Source organism: Balaenoptera acutorostrata, chromosome 10, assembly GCF_949987535.1.
Source record: "Balaenoptera acutorostrata chromosome 10, mBalAcu1.1, whole genome shotgun sequence".
Classification (NCBI taxonomy): Eukaryota; Metazoa; Chordata; class Mammalia; order Artiodactyla; family Balaenopteridae; genus Balaenoptera; species Balaenoptera acutorostrata.
The window spans coordinates 66,438,446-66,452,729 of NC_080073.1; the positions used below are offsets into that span (position 1 = coordinate 66,438,446).

Genomic DNA, 14,284 nt, shown 5'->3' on the forward strand with positions numbered 1-14,284 from the left:
AAGATCCCAAGTGCTGCAACTAAGACTCAGCAGAGCCTAAATAAATAAATAAATAAAACAAAAAAACCTTCTAACTAGCATGAGTTGGGACCACTTGGAATATGCATCTGCACAGGTAGGAGAATTTTTCTAGGATATAAATCTAAAGAGTAGCACTGCTGGGTAGGAGGCAATTTCATCTTCAGCTTTTCCAAATTACTTGATACCAAATTACTCTCCAATTTTCCTATTTACACCTCCACAAGCATCAGGTAGATATTTCTTTTTCCCAATGCTTGGTATTTTCAGATTTTTTTTTTTACTTTTGCCAATATCATTATGTGAAATAATATCTCATTGTGGTTTTTTAAAAGTTATTACACACATCATGACATTTCGCCCCTAAATTCTTGAGTATTCATCTTATGAAAATAAGGACATTTCTTACTTAACCACAATATCACTATCACTAATAACATAATAATTCCTTACACCATCTAATACTAAGTCTATATTCATATTTCTCCAGCTGTCTAAAAAATCAGTAAGAATTTAGGTAAACCTGAACAGGAGTAGACTGTATACTGGGGGTTTGTTCAAGTCACCTTCATTCTCGAATGATGGTTTAGCTTAGTCTAATGGTCTAAGTTGCCAGATATTTCCTCCAAGACCTATGAAGATAGTAGTGCCCTGTCTTTTGGTTTCTGTAGTTGCTGTTGAAAAATTTGCTATTTGTCTGGGCTTCACTGCTTTGTGGAAAACATATGTTTTCTTTCTGCTTTATTTTCAAATATTCCCCCAGTCTTTGAGTTCTTCAGTTTCTTTCTGATGTATCTGGGTGAGGATTTAGTGTATCTTGGGACTCATTTCCTGACACTGAGAATTCTTGTCCAAAATCAGTTCTGGATGATGATCAACCATGATCTGTTCTCATCATGTCATTATCTGTTTTAAGAGCCTAAAATAGTGCCTGACATACATTAGGTGCTTATAAATAGTTGTTGAATGAATCTGTAAATAAATGAGCCTTTTTCTCCACTCCCCCTCGTTTTCTCTATTCTCTCCTGCTCAAAATTTTTTCAGGTATTTGTTAGAACATTTCATTCTATCCACCATGCCTCTTCCTCTCTTTTACACATTTTTTATCTCTTTATCTTTCTGGTCTACATTTTAGATACTTTTGTCAGATTTATCTTTCAATGCCCAATTCTAACTTCAGCTACTTCTAATCTTCTGTTTAACCCATCCATTGAGTTTATATTAGTCATTTGTAATCATTGATGCCTGGCTAATCTTTTTTTTTTTTCTTTTAAAGGGGGCCTTTTTTTTTTTAAATTTATTTATTTTTGGCTGAGTTGGGTCTTTGTTTCTGTGTGAGGGCTTTCTCTAGTTGCGGCGAGCGGGGGCCACTCTTCATCGCGGTGCGCGGGCCTCTCACTATCGTGGCTTCTCTTGTTGTGGAGCACAGGCTCTAGATGCGTGGGCTTCAGTACCTGTGGCGCGTGGGCTCAGTAGTTGTGGCTCGCGGCCTTAGTTGCTCCATGGCATGTCGGATCTTCCCGGACCAGGGCTCGAACCTGTGTCCCCTGCGTTGGCAGGTGGATTCTTAACCACTGCGCCACCAGGGAAGCACGATTCTGTGTTTTATGACTAATCATTTTTAATCATACTTATAGCTTGAATCTTGTAATTCCATTGTCTGAAGTGTTTGAGGGTCTAATCCTGCTGTTTGTTATGTAGGCAAACTCTCATTCATTGTGGATTATTTCCTTGTGGGTTTTCTGATTTTGGGTTGTGAGCTCATGTTGATGGCCTTGAGACAGACCTTGATAGGCTATTGTGAAGATCAGATAAATTAACTCATATGATGGTGTGTCTCAAGACCAGGTGAGAATAAAATCACATTGAAAAGAATACATAAAAGGGCCAGAATGATCCACCAGGTCATGCCGTGTAAAAATAAACAAACAAAACAAAAAACCCAACAGAGTGACATGCTTAAGCCATCAAACCCTGGGAAGAATCACACAAGGGAATAATATCAAAAACTCTCTTCCAAGCACCAAGCACTTTACTCATATTATCTTTAACCTTTATAACAACTGCAAGGAAGGTAATATTCTCATTTTATGGAGCAGAAACTGCAACAGGGTCATTAATTTATAGCTAATTGGGGAACCCCAGTTAAAACCCAGGTCTGGATGATTGTAAAGTTCATGTTCTTTCAGATTCACTCCATTATCCCTCAAAACTATTATTAGAAAAAAAGAATTATCATTTGAACTACATATGTATTTTTTCCCAGTTTCAATTTTTCTTTTTTTTTAAAGACACCAATTGTACTTGAACATTTGTTACTATTTATTTATTTATTTATTTATTTATGGCTGAGTTGGGTCTTTGTTTCTGTGCGAGGGCTTTCTCTAGTTGTGGCAAGCGGGGACCACTCTTCATCGCGGTGCACGGGCCTCTCACTATCGCGGCCTCTTCTGTTGCAGAGCACAGGCTCCAGACGCGCACGCTCAGTAGTTGTGGCTCACGGGCCCAGCTGTTCCGCGGCATGTGGGATCTTCCCAGACCAGGGCTCGAACCCGTGTTCCCTGCATTAGCAGGCAGATTCTCAACCACTGCGCCACCAGGGAAGCCCCCCCCCCAGTTTCAATTTTAATTCAGGCCAGTTACCCCCATGGATCATAAAAATGTGTTAAATAATTAATGAAAAGGGAAAAAGAATGCATAAAACTACAAAAGAATTGCATTTTAAGTAGAGAAATTTTAGTTTTCATTTTTCCAATTTGGGATTTTATGTACAAAAAAGGCAATTAACTTACTTATGAGACACCCTTAGAGCTCCCAGAATCAAATAAAAATGTATCTGAGATGAGCATTCCAAATCCAACAAAGCAAACAAGTGTAAATTTAATTCCTTAATAAGGAATTTGCAGATGTAGCCTCAACATAGACAATTTTACATCAATAAACCGGGAACCATTAAAGCCAATTGGTAGCAATAAGTTTCAGTGTTTGCTACCCAGGCCCAGACAGGCTGATGGGATGGGCCCACTAGGAACATTAGGTTCTGGGCCCACCCCTCTTGCCTGTCAAGCTCTTCTGAAGGTCATCTTCCAGGGAAGAGCCAGGGATGTTCAGGAATTACCAACTGTTTTAAATATTGTCAACATAAATTGCACCCAGCATTTGAAGTTAGGGAATCTGATTTTGATAAGGTAGACTCAATTCACTATTTAAAATATATGGCATGAGTTTATTTAAGGTACAGGTCTGGGTCTCTTGATTTAATCAACAGTCCACCAAAAGTTGGTACTTGTCATTTGATATAAATTTAATATATAATCTTCATATCCCAGATTTGGCTGTAGGTTACATTTTATTATACGGACTTTAAAAAGTTTAATGCTGTTAAATAATTAACTAAATAAAGTTAATCAACTTTGCAAATGTATCCACAGAAAATGGAAAGATGATTTTGTTAATGTATTTAGCAAAAATAGATGATGCAAATAACTGGAGTCACTGGGAGATTAACTCTGTCCAACTAATTGGTCAGATTTGCATTTTGGCTGTTTATTTTTGCCAGACTCTGTGAGAAGACCAACCACCATTACAAAAAAATACTGACATTATAAAACTATTTTATTTTTCTAAAACAGCCATGCCATATAATCTGGATTATTTCTTCTATGACAAATGTGTACTGACTTTAACAAAACAAATTAGATGATTTTAATACTATGCCAGCAATACAAATAAAATATTTTAAAACTGAATTTTGTAATCGTCTCAACTAAAAAAATCACCTTGGCTTCTATTGAGTTAGAGCCCCTTAAAGATAAGCCTTCTTCCTTTTTCAGTTTCCACAGGCTACAGAGTGAATTATCCCAAATGAAAACCTTCTTCCCACATCTGCCTTAATAAAACCACTGCCAGCTGCATGAGGGCCGTCATCCCAGCTGCTTGCAGCCCGTGCGAGGCTGGGATGGCGGCCCTCATAATTGTCTCTGCACGGGCCTGTGCAAGGGTTTCTCTGAGCTCTGACCCTAAGGTCAGGACTGTTAGGTGACAGGGGGTACACATGCCACTGCACAAAAGCACTATAGGTGCCTCTCTAGAAGGTAGTACTCTATACATATCCGCAAGCATTGCCCAAGGATCCCAGCTCCCTGAATCCTGCCCAATGTTGAGTATTTCCCTCCTAACTTTTCTCTCTCTGATTGGTATAGTGGTTATCTCACTGACATGAGTTTCTCATCACTTATTGCATTTATCATTTCTAGAAGTTCAATTTGGTTCTTTTTCAAACCTGCCATATTACTTTTTCTAGTTTCCTGTTTCCTGCAGATATATTCAACCTATTTCTTTAAGATCATACACCTCGTTATTTTATAGTCTGTATCAGATAGTTTCAATATCTAAAGTCTTTACATGGGGCTGCCACTAGGCCATAGGACACCTTTAAGCGAATTAGAAAAAGTGGCCCTCTTCAAGCATATTTTTGGAAAAGTTAGAAGATTATCAGAAAACCTGACCAGCTCTGCCAGGGAGACAACTTTCCAGCACTCTGGAGGCATACACATGCACCCACACTGTCACCCCCTCACACAGTCCCTGGGTGCTGGACACACAGCTGCTGATGGCCATATACTCTGTGCCACCCCTGCCACCAGGTGTCAGATTTGGAGTCTAGCAGCCACAGAAATTGGGCTTCTAGGGCAGTGGGCTGGAGCCTAATTTCCTTGTGCCCCAAGTTATCTTTGACTGTATGCTGGTCATTATATTTGAAAAATCGTTTGTAGGGATAATTTGAGGGCGAGGATGAAGGTAATTTCCTCCATAGAGAATTTGTTTTGCTTCTTCCAGGAGCCTGGGTACATTGTCGGTACTGAGCTACCCAAAGTCAAGTCTTGGGATACCCTGGCAACCCAGGCAAACAGAACCAGGCTGTCATTCTGGCAGGTTGGTCCACTTCTAGTTTACCCTCATCCTGGCTTACTGGGGGGAAGGCGTCTCCTGTTTGACTTCCCACCAGGGCAGGTCCTGGGCTGTGATGGATACCCATTCATCTCAAGACGCCATCAAAAGGAAAGTTCAACCCTCCCCTAGTGGGCAAAGGTCCTTCCATCAAAAGGAAAGTTCAACCCTCCCCTAGTGGGCAAAGGTCCTTCCATCAAAAGGAAAGTTCAACCCTCCCCTAGTGGGCAAAGGTCCTTCCATCAAAAGGAAAGTTCAACCCTCCCCTAGTGGGCAAAGGTCCTTCCTTAGTGGGAGAGCAGCCTCTGGGCTCCTCCCTCTTTGGTTCTGGTGACCTACAGAGTGATGCTGTCCCATCTTGTCAGTTCTTTACAGAGGATGTTTTCAACATTTTATCCAGCTTACTTAGTTGTTTTCAGCAGGAGAGTGGCTGGAGAGAGCTACCCTGCTATTACCTGAAAGAGAAGTCCTGTTGTTTTCATCTGCATTTCTTTGATTAGTTGTGAATCCCAGTATCTCTTCTGACACTGGTAGCAGTTCAAGTTTCCTTTTCTGTGAAATGCCCTCTTTTCTCACGGCCTCCTGCCTTTCTCTTGTTGATTTGCACGTGTTTCTTAAACACTGTAGGTATTAATTCCGTGCTCGTTTAATATCTTTTCCCAGTCTGCTCTCTATCCTGTCAGTACCTTGATGGTGTCTCTTATTAACAGAAATCCTGGATTTTGATGTGGGCAAATTTACTGTACTGTCCTCCTCTAGAAGGCTAGCAATGTGTCATTATCATCCTTCATGACTGTTGCTCAGACAGAGCCAGTTCTCCCAGCCTCCTTTGACCTGAACCAAGTAAAAGGGCGCTGCCCCAAGCTTGCATTTTCACAGGCTAAGTCTGCAGCGTTGGCGACCTCACCACGTTGCTGCTTCATTTGTTAGCTTCCCATAAAAACCCCAATCCCTCACATGTGTTCCTGTTAAACCAGATACCCCCTCATCCTGTGCTTATGAAGTTAAGTTTTAGACCTTCAGGCAGAATACAGATCTCTATTATTTTTCATCCTGATTCAGCCCACCATTCCAGGCTGCTAGGTTATTTTTGGAGCCTGATTCTGTCATCCGGTTCTTTGGCTGTCCCAGTTTTGTGCCACCTGAAACTTTGATAAATATGTCATCCATTCCCATGTCCAAGTAACTGGTAAGAATGTGGAACATGAGGGGACTTAGGCCAGAGCCCTGGACCATGTCCCTGGAGGTCTCTTTCGGGCAGATATTGATCAATTAATGATCACATTCCACCAAGAGTGACTGTGGAGCATTTAAATGCCTGAGCCTGGGCTAAGCGCTGGGAGTACAGAGGTGGCAAATGAAATAAGTTCTCCACCCTCAGAGGGTTCACATTCTAGTGGAGGAGACAGATGCAATTAAATATGATATAGGGACTTCCCTGGTGGCCCAGTGGTTAAGACTCTGCGCTTCCAATGCAGAGGGTGCGGTTCGATCCCTGGTTAGGGAACAAAGATCCCACATGCCATGCGGCCAAAAATAAAATAAAATAAAATAAAGCCATTAAAAAAAAAAGATATAAATTCTAAAACACTTGTTCACTGCTTTTGTTTTTACAAAGAACTCCCTCATGGACTATCTCTTTTGAGCCCTGTTTGGGATAGGCAGCCAACCGGGAGTAAATTTATTTAACCAAAAACCATCCTACATTTCCCAAGTTCTCCATAAGGCTGTTAGGAAATTAGTCCAACGCTTTGCTGAAGTATACAGTACTAGTAGAAGTATTCCCACCAGGACAGAGACCTGTTCCTTGTGAATGCACGCAGTGCCCCTTTATAACTGCTTATTATTTGTTCATAATCCACTGCCAGTTTCCTCTGTGGCACTCCCTCAAAGGCCTCCAAGGCAAGTTCCCTCATTCTGCTGGGATGTAATTCATCAGGGCCAGGAGATTCAAGACGACCTTACAGTCCTCACATCCTCACTGTTTATCTGAAGAGGGTATTTACCCTTCAGGCCAGCAATTCAAGGGAGCCTGGCAAAGCCCTCTTCAGGGTCCACTCCAGCCCCTCTGCTGCTGGGAGGTGGTAGCACAGTGTTTCTCCAGCTGGGGGGTGGGGGTGGGGGGGCTGTCCCTTTAGTGAATTATGAAATGCATTAAGCGGGTCTGGACCAGCATTTCCTTTAAAATAAAATGGAATGAATAGAATAGAAAGAATCAAGGGTACACATTTCGTGAAATTTTCCTTTCAGTTATATATTATATGTATGTGCTCTGGATCTAAAATACATCCCTGGGCTTCCCTGGTGGCGCAGTGGTTGAGAATCTGCCTGCCAATGCAGGGAACACGGGTTCGAGCCCTGGTCTGGGAAGATCCCACATACCGCGGAACAGCTGGGCCCGTGAGCCACAATTACTGAGCCTGCGCATCTGGAGCCTGTGCTCTGCAACAAGAGAGGCCGCGATAGTGAGAGGCCCGCGCACCGCGATGAAGAGTGGCCCCCGCTCGCCACAACTAGAGAAAGCCCTTGCACAGAAACGAAGACCCAACACAGCCATAAATAAATAAAATAAATAAGTAAATAAAGCATGACACAAATTAAGCAATGTGAATACCATCAAGCTTTAAAAAATACATAAATAAAGTAAAATACAATAAAATACATCCCTTACTGTGGATCTTAGTCCAAAAAGTTTGAAAGTTCCTGGCATAGTATTAAACTGGTCCTGTTGAGTCAGCAATGTGACTTTGGGCAAGTTAACCTAAGAGAATTTCCTCATTGATTAAACAAGATTGTAACCCCTATCTCCTTGGGTTGTTGTGAGGATTAAATGACATAAGAAGTGCAAATTGCTTAGGTCAGCACCCGGAATGTAATGTGTCCAGAAGATGCTTTAAGGATACGCGTGCAGGGCCTCATTCCTTTCTCATCCCCAGCGCTATTAATTTCACTTCCTACTTTTTATTTTCGGCAGTTTGGAGAAGAAAGTCTGTGGCTTTCTAGCAATCCTGGATTTTATAGATATTATCTCTCTCATCTCAGAGGGTTTCAGGGCTCATAAACCTGCTTCTCCCGCGGCTCGAGGCCGGCGCTGTCTGCAGTTTGTGCACGGATCTGCTGGCCCCCATACCACCCTCTGCCGTCGAAGATCGGCCTCCCGGGCCCCTCTGGTTACGTGGGTGGGGGTGGGGATGAGGGTTTTGTTTTCAAAAGCAGGCTCTCTCCTTCCTTTCCCCTGCCTTGTCCTCCCAGCCTTGTAAGCTTTCTCACGTCCCGGGTTCGAGGTGATTCTCCTCTTGCTTGCACCCCGGCTTCTTGGCCGGGGACCGAGGCGCGCTCACCCATCGCCCCGCCTCATTCTGGCGTCGCCCCCGCCGTTCTCGGGCCGAGGGGGCTGGGGCCATCTGCCCGCCTGAGTCTGGGGGGCCGCCCAGATGGTAACCTCGTCTCTGGGCCCGGGTCCAAGGGGCGGGACGGGCAGACTGTGGAGCCCACCTCCTCCCAGGAGCAGGCACCTGGTTGGCTGCTTTATGGCCACGTGAAAGCACGGCAGGCCTGGCTCAATTCTGTCCTCATTCCATCAGGCCTTCACGTCAAGTGCTGAGGATATGGAGATGCTCAAGTATCGGTCCCTGCTTTTAAAAAGCTCAGTCTAGTCCTATGTCTTTAATGCCACCCCTCAAAAAAATTCTGTATCAAGCAGCAGGTGTGGTGGGGAGAAACTCTAAGAAGGTTCTAACAGTGGAAATTAACCTATCTTAATAATAAAATTTAAAGTCAAATATGTAGTGAGTTTATAAAGTAAGGAACAGAATCAGGATCAAGGAAATTTGAGGGATGAAGCAAAGTTTGATTTTAAAAAAGACTGTTCCCATTTCAAGGGTTTTCCTCTTAAATTGTCTATAAAACAGGAACCATCCTCGTTTTTATTTTCAGATTACATATTTGGTGCCATGTGTCTAGAGGATAGCAAGATACTGGGACATCACTTTGAGGCCGTGCTGAATGCAGCATCACACCAACAAAACCCTGGGTTATAAAGATGTCCACTCCACTTGTGGAGACAGGTCCCTAAGTGACTGTGGGACATTCCCCTCTCTCCACAACTAGCAAAGAAACATCACTTAGAAAAAACTTTGCAATTGGTACATCAGTAGGCAATGAAATGGATACTTCTCAAATGTTCCAAGGTTATACACCCTTTTCAGCAATCCCATTAGAACTAGGCTTTAATCTTTATTTTAAAAAATTAATTAATTAATTAATTTTTGGCTGTGTTGGGTCTTTGTTACTGCGTGCGAGCTTTCTCTAGTTGCAGCAAGCAGGGGCTACTCGTTGCAGTGCGGGCTTCTCATTGCGGTGACTTCTCTTGCTGCAGAGCACGGGCTCTAGGCGTGCGGGCTTCAGTAGTTGTGGCAAGTGGGCTCTAGAGCACAGGCTCAGTAGTTGTGGTGCACGGGCTTAGTTGCTCCGCAGCATGTGGGAATCTTCCCAGACCAGGGCTCGAACCCGTGTTCCCTGCATTGGCAGGCGGATTCTTAACCACTGTGCCACCAGGGAAGTCCCTTTAATTTTTAAAAATGACTATTTGATTAGATAGAAACTATTTTTCTACAAACCTCCTTTAGCCAAAAATAGGTTATAAATTTTTTTAAACCTGTGCTTTACAAACCATGTGCACTTTGTGTGTCAAATTCAATTCCAAAAGAAATTGATGTTAAATAAAAAAAAAGAAATTGGTGTTATGGGAAGATCAGTTGAGCAGAGCCCTAATCCTGAAAACATTACAGTTGAGTGTCCGGCCCATCTTATCCGCAGTGAGAAGTGTATGCAAAACAAGCAGAAATGTTTGCTTCCATCATATGGTTTGAAGTACATCTGACAATGGGAGGATGGGAGGAGATATGGGGCTCCTGCTGGTGTTGGGGGTGACACTTGCCAGCCCCCGCAGCATTTCTTCAGCTAGGGTTGGCTGAAAGAGACAGAAGGGAAAACGGGGTGGGGGGTGAGGTGACTCAACACTTCGAAACACTTCGATTTGGCATTCCTCAGTCTGGGAATGAGGACAGAGAAGGGGAAGAGCTGGGAGGTGGTGAGTAATTGCTGGGGTGATGATAGAGGCCAGCGAGGCAAACCTATGGAGGGAGGGTTGCATGCAGTCCAGCCTCAGTGAGTCCAGGAGAAGGCCAGGCACCCTCCCTCTGCACCCCTCCCCCACCCAGTGCTGTGCAGGGGGCAGAGCTCAGGGAACAGCTCCTGCAGGTAGCAGGCAGCAGTGGTCCTCCTAGACATCACCTAGCAACTGCTCAGAACGAAGATGCAGGAGAAAGCTGATTATTTCTCCCTCCCCTTCTCCTCCAGTTCATTTCATCAGCTGCATTAGACAGGATGCTAGCTAGTCCCCGCCATTGTGGAGCTACCTTCATAAGCTGATGACCCTGAACAAGTGAGTTGAAAGAATAGGGCACCCAACTTCTTTAGGGTGCCTTGGAAAACCTTTTTGAAAAAGTTATGTTTCAACTAACCTGAAATACATCCTGCCCCCCAAGTCATCTTCCTCCAGGTGCTATCCCTTTCCAGTGAGTCATTTCATCCTGGCATCACCATCTTTTGTCTGCACATCAAAATCTGGCCTACTCTGGGCAAGGCCCCTTCTCTTTTGTTCAAGACTGAGATTGCCTCACCCTACCATTCCCCAGAGCACACCACTATTTGTGTCCCTGTCTAAGCAATCCTATTGGAAAGAGCTGGGGCGGACTTTTGCCATTCATTGGAGATCTGGGCACTGGCCTTAATGCCAAGCATAATGTAGGTGTCCTGCATGTAAGACCGCTTCTTTCTCCTGGAAGCTGGGGGATTGGATTTAGTCTGTGAGGACAAGTCTCTCATGGCTTCAGGAGGACATGCAATTTATTTTATGGATGGCTGCCTCAGTACCAAAGGTAGCCCTGTCTCTGAAAGCCTTCAGCGTAGCCTTCAGGGCTTCCAGAGGTGCCCACAGGAGCTCGGGCCATTATAAATTTGTTCTCTTCTAGCTCCTGCCCACCTGCCTTGGCAATGCTGTCCCCCCAACCCCCAGTCAAGCTTGTGTTGCTTCCAGGCATCTAGAGACCTGACGCCCACTGCAGTGGCTGATTCCAGAAAGGCCATGGCTGTGTAACAGGAATGCTGTGATACAACTCCTTCCCCGCCTCCTCCATCTCCTCCTCCTGAGAACGTGTGTGTGGGGGCGCAGCATCCGACACGGAGAGTTGGGTATAACAGGATCCTTGCTTTCATCAGGCAAGTGTGACTCAGTCTTACCCTCTAGCTCTACACATGCTTGCCGTCTGCACTCCCTCTGCCCCCGTTCTCTCCAGAACTGGCTCACATGCTTCCTTACCGTCCCTCCACCGACTAAACCTGTAGTGAGTGGGTTGAATGGTGCCCCACAAAAGATATGTCCACATCCCAACCCCAGGAACCTATGAACGTTAACTGATTTAGAAAAAAAGGTGTTTGCAGATGTAATTAAGAATCTTGAGATCGTCCTGGATTATCGGGCGATCCCTAAATCCAATGGCAAGTGTCCTGAGAGACACATAAGGAGAGATACAGACAGAATAGAGGGCCTTGTGAAGAAGGAGGCAGAGAATGGAGCGCTACAGCCACAAACCAAGGAACATCTGGAGCCTCCAGGTGCTGGAGGAGGCAAAGGGTGATCCCCTAGAGCCCTTGGAAGGAGCCCAGCCCTGCTGGTACCTTGGTTTTAGACATCTGGCCTCCAGAATTGTGAGGATAAATTCCTGTTGTTTTAAGCCACCAGCTGATTGTCATTTGTCATGGTGGCCCCAGGGGACTAATACACCACCCTTGGACAAACCCAGTGTCCCATTCCGAGTCCCGCTCTTGAAACGGAACAGGACCCTATGGTCTATGCCCCCCATGTCCTCAGCCTGCCTTTTGTTTGTGGAAAAACTTTTGCCAAAGAATAAGTTTAATCAGAGAAGTGAGACAATGCAGAAACAAAGGAAAACAGTCAAAGGGGACCAAATAATAATAGTTTAGTCATTAAGCATAGTCAAGGACTTTTAGTTCCTTCTTAAGGGCTACAGATAATATTCTGAGCCATATCCTGTGAGCTGTCTTACAGATACTGAAACCCCCACCAGGCTGAAGAAGTTTGGCTGCGTTGGGTCTTCGTTGCTGCGCACGGGCTTTCTCTAGTTGCGGCTCGCGGGGGCTACTCTTCATTGCGGTGCGCGGGCTTCTCATTGCGGTGGCTTCTCTTGTTGCGGAGCACGGGCTCTAGGGTGCATGGCCTTCAGTAGTTGCAGCGCATGGGCTCAATAGTTGTGGCACACGGACTTAGTTGCTCTGCGGCATGTGGGATCTTCCCGGACCAGGGATCGAACCCGTGTCCCCTGCATTGGCAGGAGGATTCTTAACCACTGCGCCACCAGGGAAGTCCATGGGTGGACTCCCTGATGGACCTTGAGAGTCCACTTTTGGCCGAAGGCTTTCCCACACAGTTCTTAAGCCTTCTTCACAGTATAAATACGCTGATGGACAGTGACATGGGGCCGACCCCTGAAGGCTTTTCCCCACTTGCCACACATGCAAGGCTTTCCCCAGAGTGCCTACTCAGAAGAACCAAGTGTTGGGAGCTTTTGTACCCATGGGGCTTCTCTCCGGTGTGAACTCTGCAGTGAACAGAAGTTAGTGTGATATACATGACAGCTCTTCCACACTTGTCGTGTGCACATGGCCTACTTGGGATGTGAACTCTGGTGTGTAATGAGGTGTGACCCGTCTCTGAAATCTCTCCTGTATTCTTTTTTTTTTTTTTTTTTTAAATTTTTAATTTTGTATTTTTCTTTTTTTTTTTTTAAAGGATTTTCTTATTTATTTATTTATTTATTTATTTATTTTTGGCTGTGTTGGGTCTTCGGTTCGTGCGAGGGCCTTCTCCAGTTGCGGCAAGCGGGGGCCACTCCTCATCGCGGTGCGGGGACCGCTCTTCATCGCGGTGCGCGGGCCTTTCCCTATCGCGGCCCCTCCCGTCGCGGGGCACAGGCTCCAGACGCGCAGGCCCAGCAATTGTGGCACACGGGCCCAGCCGCTCCGCGGCATGTGGGATCTTCCCAGACCAGGGCTGGAACCCGTGTCCCCCGCACTAGCAGGCAGACTCCCAACCACTGCGCCACCAGGGAAGCCCTCTCCTGTATTCTTTACGTTCTATACAGCTTCTCTCCAGTGTGGACTGTTTGACCAACAATAACAGTGGCCTCCTGGGGACTTCCCTGGCTGTCCAGTGGTTAAGACTTCGCCTTCCAATGCAGGCGGTGCAGGTTTGATCCCTGATCGGGGAGCTAAGATTCCACATGCCTCACTGCCAAAAAACACAACATAAAACAGAAGCAATATTGTAACACATTCGATAAAGACTTTAAAAATGGTCCACATCAAAAAAATCTTTAAAAAAACAAACAGACAGTAACAGTGGCCTCCTGAGAAAAGGCCTCTCTGCACTCCTTACAGATGTATTCCTTCCCATTCTGTATGCTCATCGATGGGAAGAAAGGGCCTCACATCTCAGAAAGTTCTTCCATGCTTGTGACACCCATGGAGCTTTCTCTATTATGAAGCACTGATGAGCTTGAGTGGTGATTCTGATCCTTTCTTCACACCCTTGGCACTCAGACTTCTCCCCACGTGGTGTAAGCTGGGGACTAGGGCTATGATTCTACCACATTGCTCACACTCTTGGGCCTTCTCTCCGCAGGGGACGGTCACAGCACTAGACTCGAAGAATTCCCCATACTCGCTGCGAGCATGGGGTTTCCCTCTGGCATGAGCGCCCTGATGTATGAGAACATGTGTCTGTTTCTCAGCGCTTTCTCACACACCTTACATCTACGAGATTCTTTGCCAGTGGAAGTCCTCCAGGCTGCAGGAACAGGTGAGAGCAAACCTTTCTCCAGCGAGGATTCTCTGCCAGGCAGCAAGTTGTGACTTCCTGGTGGATCCCTTTCTGCACGCACTATACTTGCAGGATGCTTTCTTCTAAGATCTTTTGTGGTTTCTTGGGATCCACGAGATTCTACAAAATTAGATCTCTGGAGCCTAGCCTTTGGGAGTCCTCACAATGCCTTCTCTCCATACTTCATATCCTCAGAAAGGCCCTGCCTTATAGAGTTGATTCCTGGTTCTGCTCTCACCATCTGACAAATAACACATGACTTGATCCGCATCTTGAGCAAAAATTAACCTGAGAAGAACAGAATAATCAAGTGCAACAAAGAGAGAATGACAGCATCCAGCACTTATCTTCACA

The 14,284-nt window shown here is 45.2% G+C and overlaps 1 protein-coding gene across 1 annotated transcript in view; it reads left to right on the forward strand.

The window, feature by feature from the left end:
- Window positions 1–14,014, forward strand: part of ZBTB9 (zinc finger and BTB domain containing 9) — a 37,381-nt gene extending 23,367 nt beyond the window's left edge. The window contains exon 3 of the transcript XR_009009615.1: window positions 13,733–14,014. The gene's annotated coding sequence lies outside the window, so the exon portion shown is untranslated. The remainder of the gene's footprint in view (window positions 1–13,732) is intronic.
- Window positions 14,015–14,284: the final 270 nt, after the last annotated feature.